The 7159-nt window shown below is 49.3% G+C and overlaps 1 long non-coding RNA gene across 1 annotated transcript; it reads left to right on the top strand.

Annotated features, from left to right (window-relative positions):
* The first annotated feature begins 3301 nt into the window (after positions 1–3301).
* On the top strand, positions 3302–6847 carry LOC310878165. Its single transcript, XR_014570868.1, has 3 exons — positions 3302–3519; positions 6150–6669; positions 6703–6847. It is a non-coding gene; the product is annotated as an uncharacterized lncRNA (long non-coding RNA).
* The last annotated feature ends 312 nt before the right edge of the window (positions 6848–7159 follow it).

The following is a 7159-nucleotide window of genomic DNA, read 5'->3' as shown; positions in this document are numbered from 1 at the left end:
CTCTCTGTGTAAAGCTGTGTTCTCTCTGTGTAAAGCTGTGTGTTCTCTCTGTGTAAAGCTATGTGTTCTCTCTGTGTAAAGCTGTGTGTTCTCTCTGTGTAAAGCTGTGTTCTCTCTGTGTAAAGCTGTGTTCTCTCTGTGTAAAGCTGTGTGTTCTCTCTGTGTAAAGCTGTGTTCTCTCTGTGTAAAGCTGTGTTCTCTCTGTGTAAAGCTGTGTGTTCTCTCTGTGTAAAGCTGTGTTCTCTCTGTGTAAAGCTGTGTTCTCTCTGTGTAAAGCTGTGTTCTCTCTGTGTAAAGCTGTGTGTTCTCTGTCTAAAGCTGTGTTCTCTCTGTGTAAAGCTGTGTGTTCTCTCTGTGTAAAGCTGTGTGTTCTCTCTGTGTAAAGCTGTGTTCTCTCTGTGTAAAGCTGTGTGTTCTCTCTGTGTAAAGCTGTGTGTTCTCTCTGTGTAAAGCTGTGTTCTCTCTGTGTAAAGCTGTGTTCTCTCTGTCTAAAGCTGTGTTCTCTCTGTGTAAAGATGTGTTCTCTCTGTGTAAAGCTGTGTTCTCTCTGTGTAAAGCTGTGTGTTCTCTCTGTGTAAAGCTGTGTTCTCTCTGTGTAAAGCTGTGTGTTCTCTCTGTGTAAAGCTGTGTTCTCTCTGTGTAAAGCTGTGTTCTCTCTGTATAAAGCTGTGTTCTCTATGTGTAAAGCTGTGTTCTCTCTGTGTAAAGCTATGTGTTCTCTATGTGTAAAGCTGTGTGTTCACTGGGCCTGATTCTTCAACGTGTTTCCGCTGATATATTGCCGTGACGCTGGCGGAAAGGCATTTACGTGGATTTCCCACATTAATTTGGAATTCATGGAAATGGCCGTGAACTTGACGCTGACTTTGGTTCGTCGGTAACTCCGCTAAATCCTCCGCCACCTCTTTAGGTGGCGGAGAACTTTGCGGAAGCATACACTTGCATATAGATTTATTCAGAAGGCTTTAGTCTTCATGCTGAATCAATAAATAGTCCCCAAATCTCAGATAAAATATGTAGGCATGTGCCCCCAACATATTGGTCGATCAGCACATAAAAAAACGATATATATATATATATATATATATATATATATATATATATATAAAAGCCGAGTGCACTTGTATGCCTATAATGCATGCATTCTAGAGGCAAGTTAGCCTATAGAGTCCCATAAGGAAACTGCCCCTGCAAGCCCCGACACCTTTTTATTTATTTATTAGGATATTTCTATAGCATGCATGCGCGATTGCGCTGCTCACTGGACAGCCTTCTCTAGGCTACTCGCAGTGCAACGCGTTGTGAGCTTGTAGATCGGCTCTCGCGGACTGCATGTTAAAAAACAAACTCACAATTATAATAAGAACATAGGCCTACACTTATCTGCATTTTGCACTGTACGAATCTAACGTTGTTTCGGTGTGTGTGTGTGTGTGTGTGTGTGTGTGTGGGGGGGGGGGGGGGGGGCAGACAGCAGCGTGCTGCCGATCCGATTCACATTGGAAAATGAATAGGGCTAATTAGCCCTATATAAAAAAATAGAAGACCACATTTATAGCCTAATGAATGCAGCGTGTTTGAAAGTCGGCCAGTCATATCAGTTTTAAACCAGCTCACCTCCACTCGTGAACATGACGGACAGACAGACAGAATTTATAATAATGTATAGGCCTATTGATATTGATCACATGGATGCCACACACAGAATAGTTTAACTCACTGGATAAACTCACTGGATTATAATTTCTTCAGACAAGAGGATCCCAGGCCTACGAGGTAGGCCTATAATATATTTACTTATGAATGTATGGGGCTATGGGCTACTGTTCTTTATCGCGCAACAGTGTCGAGGGCCCATGCAGCCCCCCTCCCTCTCTCGCTCTCTCTGAAAAGACGACTTTTGCATTGACAATTGACATATCCATATCGGATATGTTTTACCTCTGCATAGGTGTGAGAGAGCACCCGCCTTGGTCCCGAACTTAATTAAATAAATTATAATTATATTGCTTCAGCGGAGCACGCACCGTTGCAAGCTTCGATAGCAGTGACCGCGGCTGTGATCTCAGACAAACTGCTGTCTGCTGAGTCATGCTTGAAGCCTTTTATGGTATGAAATTGGGCGTGGATCAATGCAGATGAGGTTGTCGGGTGCTTTTCCGATCACTTTGCACCCGCTGCATTCAGTATGACATACACCTGCGATACACCTGCGCACCTGTGGTACACACCACTCTCTGAATAACACGTCATCTCAACGTAGCTTGATCGGACGGATAAATACGATATCTGTTTCCGCCACCGTTACACTCTGGCGCATTTCGTTTTTGAAGAATCAGGACCTCTCTGTGTAAAGCTGTGTGTTCTCTCTGTGTAAAGCTGTGTTCTCTCTATGTAAAGCTGTGTGTTCTCTCTGTGTAAAGCTGTGTTCTCTCTATGTAAAGCTGTGTTCTCTCTGTGTAAAGCTGTGTTCTCTCTGTGTAAAGCTGTGTTCTCTCTGTGTAAAGCTGTGTTCTCTCTGTGTAAAGCTGTGTTCTCTATCGTGTTCGAGACTGGCTCTCCACTACATATTATTAAATATGTACGGGAACTGACCCCACAGGGCAGTGTTCATGGATATCTCTTTAAGACACATATACTATGGTGGCCCTGCCCAGATTGCCAATCAGCGGGCTATTTAAGCCCCATCTGTGCAGAGCCACTTCGATTTTTTCATTTCCACGAGCAGACGTTTCGTGTATCTCAGCAGTTTTGACACTTATTAAACAATATATATATATATATATATATATATTTAGAACATACAGCTGCGTGGCACACAGTCCGCTTACCGGAGGTAAGAAGAGAGCCGGTCGTCGTTACGACTCCTCTCAGGGCGCCGCGTAGCTCCATCGAGAAATCAAACAAAACAGCAACAGCAACAAGCTGCAGTGCCTAATCCGCTAGACAGTGGAGGAAGCCTCAGCCTGTCCGTGCGTCCGTCCCTAGTGAAACCCGACCACGTTGGGGGAAACTAGGAGACGGCGTTCGGTGTGGCCAAAGCCAAGCGCGAAGCCGACCACGTTGGCGACGCCTTGGTTCCCTGGCCGCAGAAGCGGTGAGAGAGCCGGTCGTCTCGACGACTCCTCTCAGGGCGCCGCGTAGCTCTACTGATAAAACAGCAGCAACAACAAGCTCAGTGCCGAATCCGCTAGACAGTGGAGGAAGCCTCAGTCTTGTCCGTGCGTCCGCTCCCTGGGACGGCGTTCGGTGTGGCCAAAGCCAAGTGCGAAGCCGACCACGTTGGCGATGCCTTGGTTCCCTGGCTGCAGAAGCGCTGTGAGACCCCGAGCGAAACCGACCTCGTCGGTGGACCTCCTGGTTGATCATCGCGGCTGTACACCGTTGCGGCGGGTAGCGGGGTAGAACCCAGAGGAGCTGACCTAGTCGGCGTACTCTGAGGCCATCTACAGTCGCTGATCGTTGCCGCCGCGGTCCGGCCAGACCACACGGCAGAGAGTGTAAACAAACAATTCCAGCGTGTTCCACTTCCTCATTGACAGGTTGACATGAGCGTCATAGTGTAGGAGGGATTCCCGTCAGGGACGGCTGCCCAGACTGCACTGTGCCTCATGGTTCACAAGAGGGCGGTGTGGCTCAAAGATCAGGAGACAAAAACTCCCGATGACCCACCGTGTCAGGCGCTGCAATTAAATCGCTTACTCTGTCACAATTGGTTCTGGTTAATATATACTTATATGCTTATAAGTATGATAATGGCTACAACACCACACTATGCATGTGTACTTGTAGGCCTACTGGAATGATATACAAAAGCTCCAGTGTGCTAATGTCAGATGGTTTTGTGCTAGAGCGCCTCAGAGCGGCTGAGCAGTTTATGTACAACCTCTTCCAGAGGTCCATAACTGCTGGTGACACAAAACAAACTGTGGACATTGATTTGGTATGGACTCTGTCCTAACAAAGAGAGAGCACACTGAGAATCCATGTCATGGGGATGTCTTAGGGTACCATGTTGCCTTGATTCGTTTATGCAGCATTGTGAGATTCTGCAAAGGGTAGATTATGACCCCTCACGTTCAAGCAATTACTATGTGCCCACTCCCTGTTGAGCACAGTCAGAGTTAAAATATGGTGTACAATACAAGATGTATACATATATGTATATATAGGTACACATATAATAAATAATATAGGTATATGAATATATCTATATAGAGACAAGAGGAGATGGAAACAGCAGGGGTTTCTCAGGCTGCATGTGGAGCTCACATGCCCACAGATGAGGGCCATGACCAGTGTGTGTCCTGCGGGGGCCCTGGTATGAGGACCCCGCCCCCGGTACGAATGGTCTCATCCTTCCAGCTGAAGCTGGAGGGGCCATGGGGGCCTGTTTTTAGAGGCAAAAGACCAGTCGTTTCCACTGACAGACTAAAATGTCCCATAGAAATGTCATTTTTATGTGAACATGTATGCTAATTGTATACAGCTGTGACTCTGTCTCCAAGACAATTTTTTCTCAAGGGAGATAAAAAAAGACCACCTTGAACCTTGTCCCAGGTTGGCAGAGCTGGGTGAGCTAAGCTCAGGCTATAGCTCCACCTCTTTCCTGCCCTGCCTGGTATGGACAGGTCTGTAAAGAAGGATTTAGTGAAAGTTTTCTGTGAGACTACTTACGAGTGTCAGCAGCCTATTAATGCACTACAGTGTGCAGTTTAGGGAGCGAGCGTTGACTCGCCCTCTCGGGTTAGCTGTTGTCTCGTTTGAAGGTGAGACTAACAAAATTCCTTGGGGTCAGACGGCCATTAGAGCACACTATACACTACAGGGTATGGTTTATTGTTTATTGAATGGATCCCCGTTAGCTGATGCCGAGGCGACAGCTAATCTTCCTGGGGTCCATATGAAACGGACATACAAAAAGTACATGAATACATGTATTGTTGGTGTTACGCCAGCTTACACGCCTGTGATGTAGTTCGGTATTGTGGATCTGGGTTCAGTGACACAAACAGAACGTGCTGGGTCAGTCGAATGTTTCCCTTTATGTTGGGCAGTCATCATAGCGCACTATACTGTCATATTTCTGGCGAGGCGTCAGCTCACGCGACAGTGGTGTAGTTCTGTCACAGACAGGACATGCTGTGTCTGTCCGATGTTTGGTGACACAGGCATGACATGCTGGGTCTGCCAGGAAGTATGCCTGAATCTCAGCCATTGTCACACTATAGGGCGTATTGCTGACGGGGTCAGCTCATGCGTCCGTGGTGTAGTTCTGTCACAGACAGGACGTGCTGTGTCTGTCCGACGTTTGGTTGAAGGCAAATTATGCAGGCATTATAGCGCACTATACTGTCGTATTGCTGGCGGGGCGCCTGCTTACGCGACCGTGGTGTAGTTCTGTCTGTGGATCCGGTTCCCCAGTGACACAGACATGACATGCTGGGTCTGCCAGGAAGTATGCCTGAATCTCAGCCATTGGCACACTATACGGCGTATTGCTGACGGGGTCAGCTCATGCGTCCGTGGTGTAGTTTCACGGTGAAGCCGGGCTCAGTAACACAGCAGAGCGTGCTGTGGCTGTCGCGCAGAGCACACGATACAGTATACAGTGTGTCACGGCGAGCCGTTTACGCACCTGGGTGTGACTCTGCGGGGTAGAATCCGGTTACCGGTCTGAAACCACAGAGAAAGCTCTTCTCATCCAGAGAAGTCACGAAGTCATGGCTATCTAGGCGCAGCTAGCCAACACAGGGCTATTTTGTCAATGCCACCGTCACCTGCTTACACGGCGCTTCGGTGACCATAAGGGCCCTGACCTTATTGAGGAGCTACAGCGACTGGCTTCATGCTTCCCAGGCAGTAGCAGCGGGCAAGACTATTCGGGTGTGGCGCCTTCGGTTTCCACAGTCCGAGCTGCAGCAGGAAGGCCGAGCTCGTCCAATGAAGCTGCCTGTTTAGCCATTGGCCTTGTTAGGCCAGGAGGTCAGTGCATTGCTCCAACAAGCTAAGAAGGCTTGTGCAGATGAACAGATGCAGGAGGTGATGGCAGGAATGCTCCATCATGAGCAACTTGCCTCAACGGCTCCTCAGGCTGCGCAACCCCAGTTAGGTTTGGCAGCTCCAGGGGCCTACGGGTCCGGTTGGAGGCCAACCGGCGGGGTATGGCTAGATGTGCTCAGCACACCGAGCCCACTCCTCAGTCCTGACAGTTCAGGGAACCCAGCCCCCACATGCTGTCTCTCGAGACAGTGGCGGTCAATTCAGGTGGACCCCTGAGTAGGTTCCACCATGTCAAGGGTTGTATCACTCTCGAGGTCGTCCTCAGACGAGCCCTCCATCGTCGTTTCCAGTCATCCTGGTTCTCCATCTGGTCAGTTTGTTGGTACTTTGCGCTCCGGCGTCATTCTTGAGTACATCCACGTATGTTAGCGTGGGACGTCCTCGTGACCGGTGCCTGTTTGTTGGATCCCACAGCACTAGTTTGCTGGCTGGCATCTCTTGGCAGTTGAGCCAGCTGGTGCCTCCGCCCCTTAGGGCTGAGGGCGGCCACGGTGCACTGCGTCCCCCCGGCTCCCCTGAACATGCGGCCAGTGCATTATCTGTCCTTTACGGTCAGGCACTATGCAGGCGTATTGCTGACAGTGTCAGTTTACATGTATGAAACGTGTATAGTTACGCCGGTTCACACAGCAGAGTGAGTGTGAAAAGACTGTCATGGGGGAGCAGAACCACCAGAAGGGCGTATTACGGCATGGCCGTTAAGCGCCTGGGTGTAATTGTGTGGGGGAAACCGGTTATCGGAGCCACGGAGTGAGCTCCCTCCTCGTCCGGGGGTAATGGGCTATGCCGGTGACCTTGTGACACGGCGGACCACTGTCCCACACAAGGTCAACACAAGGATCACCCAGTTACTGAAGGGTGCTCGCACATTAGGTCGGCAGTCCCCCCACGGGAGGTGGTACTGTCTGCCTTGCGGCATGAGCCAATTAAGCGGGGACACTTGGGTGGCTTCTCGCAGGACAGCATTCTTGCTGTTAGCAGTGTCAGCCACAAGAATGTCCCTATGAGTGCATGAAGGATGCTGCCACTTCCTGCATGGCATTGGTTAGGTGGTGCTGGCACCAATCCCTGCATTCTATACCATAACGGCCTGATC

The sequence above is a fragment of the Protomyctophum parallelum genome, assembly GCF_964188405.1.
Source record: "Protomyctophum parallelum genome assembly, chromosome: 2".
Lineage (NCBI taxonomy): Eukaryota > Metazoa > Chordata > Actinopteri > Myctophiformes > Myctophidae > Protomyctophum > Protomyctophum parallelum.
Note: the sequence above shows the minus strand (reverse complement) of the source record. Positions and strands in the feature narration are given on the sequence as shown.